Genomic DNA, 17,864 nt, shown 5'->3' on the forward strand with positions numbered 1-17,864 from the left:
TCCACCAGGATATCAATGGACTTTACATCTATCCAGGAAGGACTGCCTGTTCTACTTTTTCCATTTGATACCGGACCCCGGAAAAACATCTCAGCATAACATCTCAGCTGCTAAAGAGGACGTAGTCAGCTGTCGGTCGATTCCATGCGTTATTCGCCACATGAACTCTTGCGCCTGCGAGGTACCCCCGCCTCGCAGGAATGGCCCTCCACATTACCAAGGGCCGGCCTTATTGACGGGTTTTGGGACCCAGAGAGGTGGCATGCGTCGAGGAAGAATCTTTGGGGTTTTTTAGAAAAGGGTTTTTTAAATGGGGGGAGGGATAGGATGGGTGTGGGGGGTAACTCATCGGGGAGGGGTCCAGTTACATAACATAACATAACATAACATAACATAACATCAGAGTTGGAAGGGACCTTGGAGGCCTTCTAGTCCAACCCCCTGCCCAGGCAGGAAACCCTACACCATCTCAGTCAGATGGTTATCCAACATTTTCTTAAAAATTTCCAGTGTTGGAGCATTCACAACTTCTGAAGGCAAGTCGTTCCACTTATTAATTGTTCTAACTGTCAGGAAATTTCTCCTTAGTTCTAAGTTGCTTCTTTCTTTGACCAGTTTCCACCCATTGCTTCTTGTTCTACCCTCAGGTGCTTTGGTGAACAGCCTGACTCCCTCTTCTTTGTGGCAGCCCCTAAGATATTGGAACACAGCTATCATGTCTCCCTAGTCCTTCTTTTGTTAAACTAGACATACCCAGTTCCTGCAACCGTTCTTCATATGTTTTATCCTCCAGTCCCTAATCATCTTTGTTGCTCTTCTCTGCACTCTTTCTAGAGTCTCAACATCTTTTTACATCGTGGCGACCAAAACTGGATGCAATATTCCAAGTGTGGCCTTACCAAGGCATTATAAAGTGGCACTAACACTTCACGTGATCTTGATTCTATCCTCTGTTTATGCAGCCCAGAACTGTGTTGGCTTTTTAACAGCTGCTGCACACTGCTGGCTCATATCTAAATGGTTATCCACTAGGACTCCAAGATCCCTCTCACAGGTACTACTATTGAGCAAGGTACCACATATACGGTACTGGTGCATTTTGTTTTTGGCCTAAATGTAGAACCTTACTTTTTCACTGTTGAATTTCATTTTGTTAGATAGCGCCCAATGTTCAAGTCTGTCAAGATCTTTCTGTAACTTGAGCCTATCTTCTGGAGTGTTGGCTATTCCTGCCAGCTTGGTGTCATCTGCAAATTTGATGAGTTCCCATCTATCCCTCGTCCAAGTCATTGATGAAGATGTTGAAGAGTACTGGGCCTAAAACAGAGCCTTGGGGTACTCCACTGCATACTTCCTCCATGTGGATGTAGTTCCGTTGAGGACTACACGTTGAGTGCGGTTGGTCAGCCAGTTACGAATCCATCTGGTGGTGGTGCTGTCTAACCCACATTTTTCTACTTTATCTAGTAGTAGGTTATGGTCTACTTTATCAAATGCTTTACTGAAGTCCAAGTAAATTATATCGACAGCATTCCTCTGGTCTACTAATTTTGTCATTTTGGCAAAGGATGCGATAAGGTTAGTCTGGCATGATCTGTTTTTGACAAACCCATGTTGGCTTTTGGTTATTACTTTGTTTGCTTCTAGGTGTTCGTGATTCGTTGCTTGATTATCTTTTCCAGAATCTTCCCGGTATTGAGGTCAGACTGATAGGTCTGTAGTTTCCTGGATCTGTTTTTTCCTTTTTGAAGATGGGAACTACATCAGCTCTTTTCCAGTCCTCTGGCAGATCCTGTGCTCCAGGATCTTTGAAAGATATAGTTCAGTGGTTCTGAGATCACGTCTGCCAGTTCCTTCAGAACCTTGGGGTGTAATCCATCCGGTCCTGGTGATTTGAACTCGTCTAGGGTAGACAGGTGTTCACTTACCATTTTCTTCCCTATTTTAACTTGTGTTTCTAATCTGTTTTTTGTAGTGCTGTTTTTGATAGGTTGGATTGTTTTTTCCTTTTGTGTAAAGACAGATGCAAAATATGAGTTAAGTAGATCTGCTTTCTCCCTGTTGCTTGTCATCTTCTTGCCACTTTCTCCCAGCAATGGGCCAATTGTTTCCTTGACTTTTTTCTTGTTTTTAACATGTTGGAAGAAGCTTTTTTTGTTATTTCCCTGGCTTGTTAGTTCCCGGGCTTGCTCACGGCATTACTTTATCGGGTCCGAAGGCAGGGGGGGAGGGGTATGTTCCGGGTTTAGAGGGTCGTTCCATCTGTACGGTAAGTGGGAGAGGCAGGTATGGTGGAAGCGAGGGGCCGCATCGATCTTTGGGAGCACGTGCTCACTGTTTAAAAGCGATCGCGTGCTCCGGCCCCTCAGACTTCACCCGTTCCACGGGCGGCCAGGATCCTCAGAGCCTGGGCCTCCAGTTGATGTTATGCAATGCACGGTCCGTGGTTAACAAAGCCCCCCTGATTTGTGATCTTATTCAGGGGCAGTCTGCGGACCTTATGGGCATTACGGAGACCTGGTTGGGCACGGAAGGGGGTGTTCCCCTTGTTGAGCTGTGCCCTCCGGGTTTCCGAGCATTCCATCAACTGAGGGCCCAAGGTAGGGGTGGGGCGGTGGCGGTTGTTATTAGGGAAAGTCTACAGCCGAGGGAGTCCACTGTGCCTCAGATAGCCGGTTGTGAATCCCTCTTTGTGAGGTGGGGCCATAGGGGTCAGATGGGCTTGTTGATCACGTACCTGACTCCTTGCTGCGTGATTACAGCCCTGCCCTGCCCGAGCTGTTGGAGGTACTGGCCGGGGTGGCGGTTGAGATCCCCAGACTTATGGTCATGGGGGATTTCAACTTGCCATCGACCGGCTTGTCCTCAACGGCGGCTCGGGAGTTCCAGGCCTCCATGACGGCCTTGCACCTGATCCAAGTAGTTGATGGCCCTACGCACATTGGGGGAGGCACGCTGGACCTGATTTATATCTCTGGTCAGTGGTTAAATGATAGGTAGGAGATTTAGTAACAGAGCCTTTGTCATGGTCAGATCATTATCTCCTTCACTTGGACTTTTGGACTACTACCCACCACCGCAGGGAGACGGAACCAATACGATGGTTCCGTCCCAGGTGCCTGATGGACCCGGAGAGGTTCCTGATGGAGCTTGGGCCGTTTCCTGAGGATCTGGCCCATGGCATGGCTGAAGAACTAGTTGCGGCCTGGGAACAGGCTGGGGCTTTAGACCGGGTCGTGCCTTTGCAGCCTCTGACCCAGCGTAGATCTCAACCAGCTCCTTGGTTCTCCGAGGAGCTGAGGGAGATGAAACGCCAGAGAAGACGCCTAGAGAGTGCTTGGAGATCCAGCTGTTCCGAAGCTGACCGGACACTAGTTAAGTCTTACTCTAAGACTTACCTAGTGGCACTGAGGGAAGCGAAGCGTTCCTACGCTTCCTCCCTCATTGTGTCAGCAGATAACTGCCCGGCCGCCCTGTTTTGGGTGACCCGCTCTCTCCTTTATCAGGAGGTGCAGGATGACCCCTTACAGGGACGGGCTGAGGAGTTTAGTGATTATCTATACGATAAAATCGTTCAGCTTCGGGATGGTCTGGATCAAAATTGGGATGATCCAAGTGAGAGGGCGGAGACTCGTCTTGTCGAGATTATTTGGGATGAGTTTGACCCTGTGGCTCTTGAGGATGTGGACAGGTTGTTGGGGAGGTTGCATGCCACCACATGTTTACTGGACCCGTGCCCCTCCTGGTTGGTGCTGGCCACACAGGAGGTGACACAAGGCTGGCTCCGGGGATTATCAATGCTTCTCTGTTGGAAGGGGTTTTCCCTGCCACCTTGAAAGAGGCGGTGGTGAGACCCCCTCCTCAAGAAGCCTTCCCTGGACCCAGCTGTTTTGGGAAATTACCGTCCGGTCTACAACCTTCGCTTTGTTGCAGAGGTTGTTGAGAGTGTGGTGGCGCGTCAACTACCCCAATACCTGGATGAAGCTGTCTATCTAGACCCGTTCCAGTCCGGCTTCCGACCCGGATATAGCACAGAGACGGCTTTGGTCGTGTTGGTTGATGATCTCTGGAGGGCCAGGGACAGGGGTTGTTCCTCTGCCCTGGTCCTATTAGACCTCTCAGCGGCTTTTGATACCATCGACCATGGTATCTTGCTGCACCGGTTGGAGGGGTTGGGAGTGGGAGGCACCGTCTATCGGTGGTTCTCCTCCTATCTCTCTGACCGGTCGCAGACGGTGTTGACAGGGGGGCGGAGATTGACTGCGAGGCGCCTCACTTGTGGGGTGCCGCAGGGGTCGATTCTCTCGCCTCTCCTGTTCAACATCTACATGAAGCCGCTGGGTGAGATCATCAGTGGTTTTGGGGTGAGGTACCAACTGTACGCTGACGACACGCAGCTGTACTTTTCCACCCCAGGCCACCCCAACGAAGCTATCGAAGTGCTGTCCCGGTGTCTGGAAGCCGTACGGGTCTGGATGGGGAGAAACAGGCTCAAGCTCAATTCCTCCAAGACGGAGTGGCTGTGGATGCCGGCACTGGTACAGGCAGCTGCAGTTGCAGCTGACTGTTGGGGTGAAACATTGGCCCAGCGAAAGGGTGCGCAACTTGGGCGTTCTCCTGGATGAACGGTTGTCGCTTTGAAGATCATTTGACGGCCGTCACCAGGGGAGCTTTTATCAGGTTCGCCTGATATGCCAGTTGCGCCCTTTCTAGACCGGGTTTCCTTTGCACAGTCACTCATGCCCTTGTTACATCCCGGCTGGACTACTGCAATGCTCTCACATGGGCTCCCTTGAAGAGCACCCGGAGGCTGCAGTTAGTTCAGAATGCGGCTGGGGGTGATAGAGGGAGCACCTCGTGGCTCCCATGTGACACCTCTCCTGCGCAGTCTGCACTGGCTACCTGTGGTCTTCCGGGTGCAATTCAAGGTGCTGGTCACCACCTTTAAAGCGCCCATGGCATAGGACCGGTTACTTATGGGACCGCCTACTGCCACCAGTAGCCTCCCATCGACCTGTGCTCACACAGAGAGGCCTCCTCCGGTACCATCGGCCAAACAATTTATTTATTTATTTATTTATTTATTTATTTATTTATTTATTTATTTATTTATTTATTTATTTATTTATTTATTTATTTATTTATTTATTTATTTATTTATTTATTTATTTATTTATTTATTTATTTATTTATTTATTTATTTATTTATTTATTTATCAAACTTATATCCCGCACCATCTCCTGTAGGACTCAGGGCGGTTCACAGGCATATTAAAACGATATAAAAACAATAAATAAATAATAATAATAATAAAATAATAATAATAATAATAATAATAATAATAATAATAATAATAATAATAATAATAATAATAATAATAATAATAATAATAATAATAATAATATACATATTGTATGTGTTATTGTCTACAATCGCAAAGTGTAAATAGCCTATTTGTTCAGGGTGTCTTTGAATCTTGTACCCGTGTGCAGTTTACTACATGGATGATTAAAATGGAGAGATATCGATAATAAATGCATTTTTTTCCTGTATGTTTTATGAAAGAAATTCTGAACTACCTACAGCAGGGGTATCAAACTCACAGCCTGCGGGCCAGATGCGCCACGTGCTGGCTCCATCCCTGCCCGGTTTAGCGAAAGGGGAAAAAAATTCCTGATATGTCACGTGACACTGCCATGATGATGCGAGTTTGCCATCACTGATCTACAGAAAACTGAGCCTTATATTTCAAAATGTGGGTAAAAACAGTTGGTAGATTAAGTGGGGGAATAGCTGCAGGCACATTTTGGAAAAAAAACCCCAAGAATAATAAGAATAAGTTGCTTTTGAGAATTGCCATGTACACTGTTCTTTTTTTCTTTTTTGCCTTGCTCATTGAGAATTCAACGACTATATGGGATAAAATGAAAATGACGTTTAAGCATTATCTATTTTTAAATTCTAAATTTATTACATATTTTTACAAAAACAAAAATAGTTATTAGTAATGATAGTCTTGGATATCATTTTTTTGTTCAAGCAATGAAGCAAATCATCCATACTAATATACAGGGTTAAATTTTTGGCAGTCTTAAATTAGTATGCTATTAAAACTGGGTAAAGCTTTTAAAAATGCAGTTAAAAAGTAAGCCTAGATAATTTATCTACAGTTAGTGTTTTCATTACCTGGAAAGGAAAGCCTAGATCCACAGAAAGCAAATCCAATTTTTTTGGACACATAGTCATTCTAATGACTATTCTGAAGTAAAGTCCATTAAACTATGTGGAACGTACTTCCAGATTAAGTAAAGATAAGAATGAAGGACATTAGTAATTTAATTTTCTCTTTTGAAAACAAAACAGTGGGATAGTTCTTGAAATGTATGTTTGCTATCCAATCCCAGGTGCATTTATTTATTTATTCTTTGGACAGTTTATGAAAACTTGGAGTGTTAGGCATATTTTAGAGGTAATTAAAACAGCTAGATTGGGATTTGGGATTTAGGAAAGGGTTCTTTGAGGAATGCCACAAACTTAGATAACTCACAGACCAATTCCCATTAGATTTCCCGCCCTCCTTTTTATTACAAAAACCGTGTATAAAATAAAATTTTATCTTCTACAAATTGAAGCATGATCTATTATTTACAACAAAATGGTTTAATTTTATTGATTTGTTTGTTGCCTCCTGTTTGCCAATACTTTTCAATTTCACCCTTCATTTAGTTACTTTAACTCCCTGTAAATTCTCAAATCATTGCTTGCTAATCTGCTAAGGGTTGATTTGAACGTTGAATGAGACTATTGCCTTACACACTGTAAGCCGCCCTGAGTCTTCGGAAAAGGGCGGGATATAAATGTAAATAAATTTTTAAAAAAAGAACGTGGCTGGGTTCAGAAAACTAGATTTTTCCTCATATTCCATTCCTTTCAAGCAGTCTTAGCCACCATTAAACAATTGATGCTGAGTTAGTCTAACTGGCGGGAGATTTTTTGGGTCTCAGCTGGGGCCTGATGCTATCTTTAGCAGGGTTTCTTCCCTTCCTCACTTATATTGCTGGCTGTCCTGTCTGATTCCTGCTTCTACTTTTATTTAATTTCACCAGCCATTTTCATTGGCCAAACTTTTCAGGTTTCCTTAAAGGAAATCAGTGATAATGTATCAATTCAGCTATTAAAACAGTACAATCTTTTTTTTTCTAGGCTTATGTCTGTTTGTTTGTTTATCAAATTTAGAAACTGCCTATTTCTCTCACAAAGATAGGCTGCTTTAATGGATCTGAGATACCAGATGCTTCCTCCAAATGTTTTTCAGTGTATGCACTGTTATATAGGTAGTCCTCGACCTACAACAGTTCATTTAGTGACCATTCAAAGTTACAATGGCACTGAAAGTGGCTACCTGGAAGTCTTTGGCCTTGTCTGCTGGGATCCTGAAACAATCTGGACATAGATCCAAACATGGTTTTCATCAGCCTTCTCCTTGCCTACAGCAGTTATTTCTGGTCAGCCAAGCTGCATGTAAAGCTTTATCTCACAATTCATACCACGTAAGATATATTTGTAGGATTTTCCCCCGTTGAGCTACCAGCAATGCCATAATTCCAGCAACTTTTCTGTTACTGTATAATAATCAATGTTTTTCCCCCATATTGGAAGCATTCACAAGTTATGAAGCTCTACTTTAATGAAAAATGCCCTTCAGGTCATTTCCAATATTAGACTCTCATAATTTTATAGTAGTCAATTAAATCTCTGAGCATGCCTAGAACACTCTCATATCTAAACTATCTTCTTTAAGGGGCAGATACAATATTTTCCAGACCTGAAGGATTGTTTATAACTGCAAATTAGAAGGTTATCTGCTGTATTACTAGCTTGCACTGCTCTTTTCAAACTGGTATACAAACTGTTTCAAAACACCAAGGTGATATTAATAAAAAGGAGTTACTACACAACATACAGTAATATTGGAAACAGATTATTAATATATTAGGGCAAATGATGTAATGGTACAGGTTATTAGTTCTGTAGCTTCTCACTTGATCTATAATTGGAAATGAATATAAGAGGTGGCATATGAATCCTCATTGATTTACACTGAATCCAAAGAGCACCGATAATTTCTGCCAAAGGTTGAGTCATTTGAAAGAGAACAAAAAAGAATTTGCAGACACTGTGTTGAGAAAGATGCATTAAGAATATTATTGTGTTTGCTCAGAGTTCTGCATATGCATTAGAATGGCAGAATGAATTCTTTAAAAAAAGGAAATCAATTAAAATTTTAGCAATATTTTAATATATTTCAAGTGAGAGGCTCTGCTGAGCACTGAACTTCTCAGTACCCTTGCATCAGTATTACTAGACCCTTTTCTTGATGATGAAATACATTAAGTGATAGATTTAGGAAAACTAGATACCTTATAAGATTTGTGTAATAAGTGCCAGATTTCATTTCTAGTGACTTTAATGTAGCCAAACATTTAGGCTTACAGGGAATTGGTCTATATTTAATAGTGCATTTTATTTAAAGGCAAGAATAACAGCCAATGTGCTATCATCAGATATCAGAATAAAACAAGGCAGTACATTTTTTTTAAAAAAGCTCTGTGCCTACTTTTATATACATTTTGAAGCTTTGCAGTCTGTATATAAATTCATTTTAAATTTGTTTCTCTCTCTCTCTGTATATCTGTAAACAGAAAGTTAAATTGAATTTATATAGAGAAATGTAAAGCATCAAAATATGTGTGTGTGTATGTGTATAAAATCCATCCATCCATCTTCAGGAAGAAAGGAAATTAACTGGCAATTTCTTTCTTGGAACAGAATGGTAAGAGACCAACAGACAAATCATCCAATAGGAGAATTTGGTAGCCTGCTGTTCAGATATAAGACTTTGTAAGTTATTAACAAATTGTGTCTGTATGCACAGGGGATATTATTATTAATAACAACAGTAATAGTAATAGTAAATAATATACAATCTGACTCCTTATGACTCTGGGCAGCTTTGAATTGTTAAAACACAACATGTACATATACAAAAACATCACAAGAGAGAAGAAAGAACAATGGTGGCAGAAAAGTAAACTCAACAGAACAGAAAGGAAGGAAGGAGCTTAATCATGCTCTCCAAAGGCCTGGGTGAAGATCTGGTCTTAAATGCCACTCAAAACATCAGCAGGGTGGGAGTTGTTCTTTGGAGGAACTTCATTCCAGAGGGCAGGAACTGCTAGGGAGAAAGCGGGCATCAAGGCACCCAAGAAGGATGTAGCGCAGGGGTCTCCAACCTTGGCAACTTTAAGACTTGTGGACTTCAACTCTCAGAGTTCCTCAGCTTTGCTGAGAAACTCTGGGAGTTGAAGTCCACAAATCTTAAAGTTGCCAAGGTTGGAGACCCCTGATGTAGAGCACGTCAAGCCTGCTAGATCAAACTAGCTAGGCAGATACTTTGGGAAGATTGTTTTAAGACAGTTTAAAATCAAAGTGACATAAGTCCAAGAAAAGAACAATTGAAGTGCGAACTGCAGATATGCTCTGAAGATGTTTTTTATATTGTGGATGGGCATTGCATGTATTGCTGAGTTTATTCGATAATAAATGCTGTAGGACTTCATGAAAATTTTTGCCTTATTACTTTTTAATTATATCTTATTGCATTTATTGAGTTTTATTAAACCATTTTTAGTCTTAACAATGTATTTTTATAAGCCACTCTTGAGAGGGTCAAGAAATATCTAGAAAAATAAATGCTGGTTTCTAGAAGAGGTTGGTTTTACTAGAAGAAGGGTGGCTATTTACTTCATTTTAAATGGACTTGTTCTAAATTTAGACAACATTTATTCAGAATAAGAAACAATTCTCTATTTATTAGTCAGAAATTATTATTTCCAAAATATCAAATTCCATACAGTGTATAATTTTGCATTTACTCATATCACAGTTAAAAATTCTTTGGATCATACATATAGATGTGACTTTGTTTACACATGGGGAAAAGAGAAATTTCTGCAGAATGGTGCTCTATACAATTAAGTAATACAATTACTTAGACTAGTTCACATTTGACCAAGTGAAAAGGGTCTTTGGAATTAAGAAATATAGATATTTTAGTGGTAGAATAAGTCCCAAGTTTCAGGAAGTAGTCAACTTTCATAAAATATTGCATTTTCTTTCACTATTACATATGTATTCATACATGGGAATTGGGCTATGAGTTATCTAAGTTTGTGGCATTCCTCAAAGAACCCTTTCCTAAGTCCCAAATCCCAGTCTAGCTGTTTTAATTACCTCTAAAATGTACCTAACACTCCAAGTTTTCAAAAACTGTCCAAAAAAATTAATCTAAATAAATAAATGCACCTGGGATTAGATAGCAAACATACATTTCAAGAATTATCCCAGTTTGTTTAGTGACAATTCAAAGCTACAATGCCACTGAAAAATGTGACTTATGATGGTTTTTCAAAGTTACAACCTTTGCAGCATCCCCATAATCATATGATCAAAATTCAGGTGCTTAGCAACTGGTTCATATTTATGACCGTTGCTGTGTCCCAGGGTCATGTGATCAACTTTGTGATGTTCTGACAAGCAAAATCAATAGGGAAGCCAAATTCACGTAACAACAGGATTACTAATTTATCTTGATTATGATTATGATTCATTTAACAACTGTGGCAAGAAAGTTCGTAAAATGGGGCAGAACTCACTTAACAAATGTCTCACTTAACAACAGAAATTTTGGGCTCAATTGTGGTCATATATCAAAGTACATATCTCTGTCCCAGCAAAACACAAAAAAGCATACAATTCTGTAACTTTCTGTTTACTGAAAATATTTTTTTCTGGGAAATGTATTTTAGGAAAATATTCAAAGCTATTGTGTCAACACAAGCTTCGGAACAAGACCTTAATCTCAACAGAGATTTTAACAGAGATTTTAATAGAAATATGAGATCATTTGTATTCTTATACGTAGGTCCAGGGTCTTGGGGGGCAATCTTGCCTTTATCTGGGATTGGTTTGAACCTGTGGGGCCCGAGGACGTGGCCAGGGTGCTTAGGACTGTGATACCCAATTATACATTGTCCCTAGTGAATTAAACAGTGCCATGGGTGTCTTATCCTGGTGCCTGGATGCTGTGAGGATCTGGATGAATCAAGTTCATCTGAACACTGGCAAGACTGAGTGGCTTTGGGTTGTGAGGTCTGCCATTTCTAGAAATCATTGCTGCTGGATGGGATTGCACTGCCTCAAACAGACCAGCTGGTCCTCCTGGTCTCATGACTCCTGCTTAAAAATCAGATGGCAGTCATGTCGGGGGGGGGGTGTCTTTGCTTCCTATTGTGCAGCAGTATTGATCAGTGGGCTCTGGTCATGGTTACTCATGGCTTAGTCCGTCTCATTAGATCTGGCAGAAACGACATGTTGCAGGTCCCATCTGCTAGGAAGCTACAGGTCGCAGGAGGTGGGCCTTTTCTAGCATGACACTTGCCTTATAGAACATCCTCCCCACCTCCCCAAAGTGAGACTGGACCCACCCCTGTTAATTTTGTGCCACAAAACCTGGTTATGCCATCAGACCTGGGACCCCAGGGCACCACCAAAGTACTGAGGTGGCACGATTGTTGTGCTTCTGCTGTCCTCTCTTAGCCTTTGTGGTTTTTAATTGTTTTTAATAATAATTGTTTTTCTGTCAACAGTTTTATAGTCTTATTGTACGTCATAAGTCAGTTTTTTGTGTGCAGCCATTTAAATGTAATGAATAAATGTGATGAGTAAAGGCAAGAAATATTTATAAAGCAGATAGCCTTAGTGATAATAAAGTGATAAGTAAAAAAAATCTTTTATTCCCCTAAATCAAATAGTAAACTACAACAATGGAGCTTTAATACATGTAGCCTCTTAAGTGTATGTGGTTACCACGTTCCTGAGACTTTAGAAAAGGCAGCGTGGGAGGAGAGAAAAGAAAACTACAGAGGAGTTTTTATGCACTGATAATTTATTATCTAATAAACTCTAGCCTACCTTCTTATTCCCAGTGTTCTCATTATCTGTATACAACTTAATGCCCCATTGCTAGCAGCAGGGTTGCAAGGATATTATTGAGCAAATCTTCTACTGCTTTTCATCAGTAGTTACATGAGGGGGGTGCTACTTATGTTGGAACTATGTAGATCCAGGCCAAGCAAATGAGAAAGCCCAGAGGCTGTCAAGTAGCAGTAATGACTAAATCCCTTTCTTTTTAACTGAGGCTGCAGTTAATGCAGAGACAGAATGAACCTTGTTGGATTATTATCAGGAATTTTGCTTATATCTGTCTAAGGAACCAGAATAACTGAACGGCCAGACTGTGATCTAGTTGCTATCTATTCACATAGTTAGGCCTCTTACAATTGGCTGGTATGTTTTAGTAGGGTGCCATAAGTCTATTTCTCATAGTTCCTTTACCTTCTTGCCCTATTTTAGCAGCATGTGATTGCTAGAACTGGCCAACAGTTGGCAGTTGCCTGCAAAGCAGAGGTGAAATCTAAAAATTTTCCCTACCGGTTCTGTGGGCATGGCTTAATTGGTGGGCGTGGCTTGGTGGTCAGGTGTCTGAATGGGCATGGCCAATAATAATAAATAATAAAAATATTAAAGTATACAAAACTTGGGAGCGCACCGGTCTACCTGCTTTAAAAATAGAGGCACCGGTCTATCAATTGCCTTTTTTTGGGTGGCACCGGTCTGCTTCTTTAAAAATAGAGGCACTTGTTAGATTCGGGCAATAACGAGGCAGGAGACCAGGGTAGTGACAACAGCTCTTTACTATATGGTGAACCCAGCAACCCGGGCTGAGAAAACCCTCTCTTTATATACAGTTTAGCCGGAGGCTTCATCCAATCAGCAACGTGCTTTTTCCCGCTCAGTTTTCCCTCCACAACTCTTAAAGATACATTACACTCCTTCCCTCCCAGAGAACACTTTACCAATATTTACATAGAATTTACATCTTATTTTTCAACGTAATCACGCAAGTAGACTGGGCGTCTCCTGACTCTTTCGGACCTGCGCAATTCATTTTCTGGGAGTGAGTCGAGCTGACCGGAGGGACTGTTTGTTCCTCTCAGCTCCTCCTCTAGGCCATCCGGCCCTGGATTATTTGCAGAGTCGTCCCTGCTGTTTTCAGGAGGAACCGTTGGCGTCGCTGGACCTCCTGGAACTCAGATAAGTCCCGCTTGCCCCGGGTTTGAGTCAGCTGTGGATTCAAACATTGATAGTCAGGGCCTGTTTCATCTGATTCTGATTTACCGTTATGCTTCCTTATTTGGTCTATGTGGCGCTTCCATACCCGGCCATCCTCTATCTCTATGAGATATGATTTTGGTCCTGTTATTTCTAGGATTTTTCCTGCTAACCAGGTCGGGCCTTCGCTGTAGTTGTGTGCCCACACTAGGTCGCCTATTGCCATCCCTCTTGTTTTACCGTGTGCCCCTTTGTAACCGTCTGGTGTGTAGTTTGGGTTTAAACGGTCTAGTGGGCACCTAAGCTTCCGACCCATTAATAGCTCTGCCGGGCTGCGGCCAGTTGTTACACAGGGGGTTCTGTGTTGGACTGCTAGGAATGTATCGATTTTGTTTGCCAATCGCCTGGCCTGATTCTGGACAATGCTTCCTTTGCGCCCCGAACGAAACGTTCTGCAAGGCCGTTCGTCGCAGGGTGGAAAGGCGCCGAGAGGACATGTCGGATGCCCTCCTCTGCCAAGTACCCCTCAAACTGGGTTGCCGTGAATTGCGGGCCGTTATCGGAGACTAAAGTATCGGGCAACCCGTGGGTTACAAATAGGTGCCGTAGGACTGAAATCACGGCCTCGGCTGTCATGGATCTCATGAGAATGATTTCCAGCCATTTGGAGTAGGCATCGACTACTACCAGAAAGGTTTGGCCGTGGAAGGGGCCGGCAAAATCGATATGGATCCTAGACCAAGGGCCCTGGGGTCTCTCCCATTCCCGAATTGGAGCCGTTGGGGGTAGTGGTCTGGACTCCTGGCAGGCTTGGCATTTCCCTACCCTTTCAGCAATTTCCGTGTCCATTAGGGGCCACCACACATAGCTTCTCGCTAGACCCTTCATTCTCACGATCCCTGGGTGGCCTTCGTGAAGGAGCTCCAATACCTTTTCCCTCAATTTCTCCGGGATCACCACTCGATCCCCCCATAGCAGGCACCCCTTGAGCTGAGAGTTCCCACGCTTTTTACAAATTCTTTAAAACGCCGCCCGCGCAGCGGGCCAACCTCGTTGTACCCAACCAATTACAGTCCTTATTGTAATGTCCTTGTACGAAGCCCGAGCCACCTCTTTGGATGTGACTGGGCCAGAGTCCAAAGAGTCAATTAGCAGAACTGGTGTCCCCGGAGTGGGGTCTTCGATAGTCTCTGGTAACGGGCATCTGCTCAGGGCGTCTGCATGCCCTAATTCCTTCCCTGGCCGGTGTAGTAGTTTGTAAGAATACGCCGCTAGAAAGATAGTCCATCTGGTCAGTCTGGGCGAAAGTGCCACGGGCGTTGGGCGGTCGCCTGCCAACAGGCCTAGCAAAGGTCTATGGTCCGTGATGATTTCGAAATCACGACCAAATACATATTCATGGAATTTCTTTACTCCGGAGACTATAGCCAAGGCTTCCTTATCAAGCTGGCTATAATTCCTTTCAGCTGATGACATGGTTCGGGAGTAGTATGCAATAGGGGCTTCTGTGCCATTTGGCAACCTGTGGCTGAGCACAGGCCCCACCCCATAGGGAGATGCATCGCAGCTTAACACTAATGGCAGCGTGCCATTGTATTGGATAAGGAGGCTATCACTCGATAGGAGATTCTTTACCCCTTCGAATGCCCTAGCTTCCGCCTTTCCCCAAGACCATGCAGCCGTCTTTGCTAGTAGTTTATGAAGCGGCTCGGCTACTGTTGCCTTATTCCTTAAGAATACCGCGTAGAAATTGACCAGACCTAAGAATGCCTGTAACTCCATTTTGTTCTTTGGAACCGGGGCCTTCCTGATGGCCCGTACCTTGCTTTCAGTGGGGTGAATCCCTTTTCTGTCTATCCGGTAGCCTAGGAATTCCACGGATTCAACCCCGATCTGGCATTTGTTCAGTTTAACTGTGAGACCGGCAGACCGGAAAATGCCCAAAACTTTCCGCAGCCTTACCCCTAATTCTTCTAGATTCTCAGCGGATACCAGTACATCGTCAAAGTATGGTACCACCCTGGTAGTCCCTGCAATAGCCGCCCATTAGGTTCTGAAATAACCCTGGAGCCACACTAACCCCAAACTGTAACCGGGTACACTTAAAAGCCCTCTGTGAGTCACAATTGTCTGCGCTCGCTGTGCTGCTATCTACGGCAGCTGTTGATAGGCTTGGGCCAAGTCTAGCTTGGCAAAACTTGCCCTTGCCCCATTGAGTGCAGTAAGTGCTGTACCACCGGACGGGTAAGACTCTTTGCAACGCTTTGTTAAGCGTTGCCTTATAGTCAGCGCAACCGGACCGACCCGTCCGGTTTGACTGGGGTGACTATAGGGTCTCCCACTTAGCATGGTCAACTGGCACTAGAATTCCTGGTTTACTAGCTTGTCCAGTTCCCGGTCAATCCTGGGCTTTAGGGCTAACGGGACCCTCCTAGCCTTTAGACGGATAGGGCAACTTGGGGTCTAAATTAAAAGAAATAGGGGTCCCTGTACTTGCCCAGGCAGTCTCTGAAAACGCCCCAAATTCCTTCATGAGTGCGCCTTTGAGGTTGACTTCGCTTTCTGAAGATTCCAGTCACCCCATGCCCAATGCTCGAACCAGTCCAGTCCCAACAAGCTTGGCAGGGTCCCATCGACTATGGTGATGGGCAGAGTTTTCTTGTATTGTCCATACTCGACGTGGACGGACGTTACCCCTCGAACAGGGATGCGATTCCTTGGTAGTCTTGTACCTTTAATTTCTGTGTTTTCAGCTTGCGCTTATGCGATGGCGGGTAAGGCTTTCACGAGAGTGTCCCAGGACATGATCGTGATCGCTGAGCCGTGTCCACCTCCAATCGGCACGGCACCCCTCAATCTTTGCTTTCAGAAGATTTTTTCTAGGCGTGTTGTTGCGTGACCCACTCTCACGACAGTCTGATTCAACTTCGCGCTTTTTGAATTGACCAATCACGGGCTGCTTCGCCGCTCCCGCGCCTGGTTGGTCAGTTTGAATTTTGGCGGAAGGTTGGGGTGCTCGACAGACCTGTGCTAGGTGCCCTTCCTTTCGCACCGCCGACAAGTCGCATCCTTAAATTTGCATTGTTGTCGCTGGTGTTGCCCTCCACAACTCGCGCAGTCACCCCGGTCTTCTTTCTCCGCCTCCCGTGTGGAAGACTCTTCCTCCTCCTCACCGTCCGACTCGGCCTGGACCTCTTCATTGTGGACTGGGGTTGATTTCGCACCAGCCGCTGGTGCGACCTGCTTTTGTAGGGTTTCCGCCGCTTGGGTAGACATCTCATTAGCCCTGGCTTCATCCAAGGCGCTTGCCAGCGCTGTTGCTTTTGACAGCAGCCGCCGCAAACGGATGTCCCTGACCCCACGAATGAGTTGCTCCAGCAATGCCTCTTCCAAGTCTCGAACTCGCAATGGTTCGTGGCTTTCCTCAGGGCTGCCATGTATACGCTGATGGACTCGCCTCTGCTGCCTACGCCCCTGAATTGCACTGCTGCACATACTTGGACGGCGTTGGTGCATAATGGGCTTTCAATAGGGTCTGTAGAGTCTGCCACGGCACCGACTGTACCGGCGTTGGCTCCGCCAACGATTCTGCGGTGTCGAAACCTCTGGACCGCAGTGGCTCAGGAAATACGCCGCTTCCTGTTGTCTGAGACTCCTTGAGTTCGCTTGCTCGAGGAAACACTCAAACGAGCCATGTATGACCCCCATTTTTCCTTAGCTGGGTCGAATGGCGCTGGCGGTGTGTAGCTGGACATCGCTGCTTTCCGCCCCTTGTTTGCTGGGTTCGCGTCTTCCTGGTGACTTCAGCTTTTTTCCTGGCGCTCTTAGCCTCGAAATCCCATCCTCGTCGCCAGTGTTAGATTCGGGCAATAACGAGGCAGGAGACCAGGGTAGTGACAACAGCTCTTTACTATATGGTGAACCCAGCAACCCGGGCTGGGAAAACCCTCTCTTTATATACAGTTTAGCCGGAGGCTTCATCCAATCAGCAACGTGCTTTTTCCCGCTCAGTTTTCCCTCCACAACTCTTAAAGATACATTACAGCACTGATCTATTAGCCACCTACAGCGCCATGGCAGTCATTTAAGGCCATTTGCAGCTATATCACCACCGAGAGCTTCAGGGACAGAGTAGAGGAACAGCGAGGCATGGGCGGTGGGGTGGGGGGAGGGATTTTTGCTATCGGTTCTCTGAACTACCCACCCTCATCGCTACCGGATCATGCAATCCGGTCCAAACCGGGAGCATTTCACCCCTGCTGCAAAGCAACAGTCCATGTGTTCCCCTGATCCTGTATACAAGGCTTGATATGAATGGTTCTGATGGGGTTATCAGCATAGCATTTTCCTGATTTGTGAGAAGCTCCAAAATAATGAACATGTCCTTGTAAAACTAAATTGCACCAGGCTTAAGAAGCAATGATCTTAACACTTCTTGAAGTACTCCAATGGTGGCTACTCTAAGGCAAGGTTTAGGATTGCCCAGGTCATTTCACATCCAGATGATCTAGTTCTGGCTCCAATATTAAAATTTCATTTGTTAATTATCTGGACATAAATATTGAATGGCAGTGGTAAAGTATGATACTAGTTAGAGGGAAATTTTACTGTGAGACCTAGTAAGTTTCAT

The 17,864-nt window shown here is 44.2% G+C and overlaps 1 pseudogene; it reads right to left on the reverse strand.

Moving 5' to 3' along the window:
- LOC131195066 (uncharacterized protein K02A2.6-like) overlaps positions 1-14,149 on the reverse strand; it is an 86,812-nt pseudogene extending 72,663 nt beyond the window's left edge.
- Between the last annotated feature and the right edge of the window lie 3,715 nt (positions 14,150-17,864).

Source organism: Ahaetulla prasina, chromosome 3 (genome assembly GCF_028640845.1).
Source record: "Ahaetulla prasina isolate Xishuangbanna chromosome 3, ASM2864084v1, whole genome shotgun sequence".
Classification (NCBI taxonomy): Eukaryota; Metazoa; Chordata; class Lepidosauria; order Squamata; family Colubridae; genus Ahaetulla; species Ahaetulla prasina.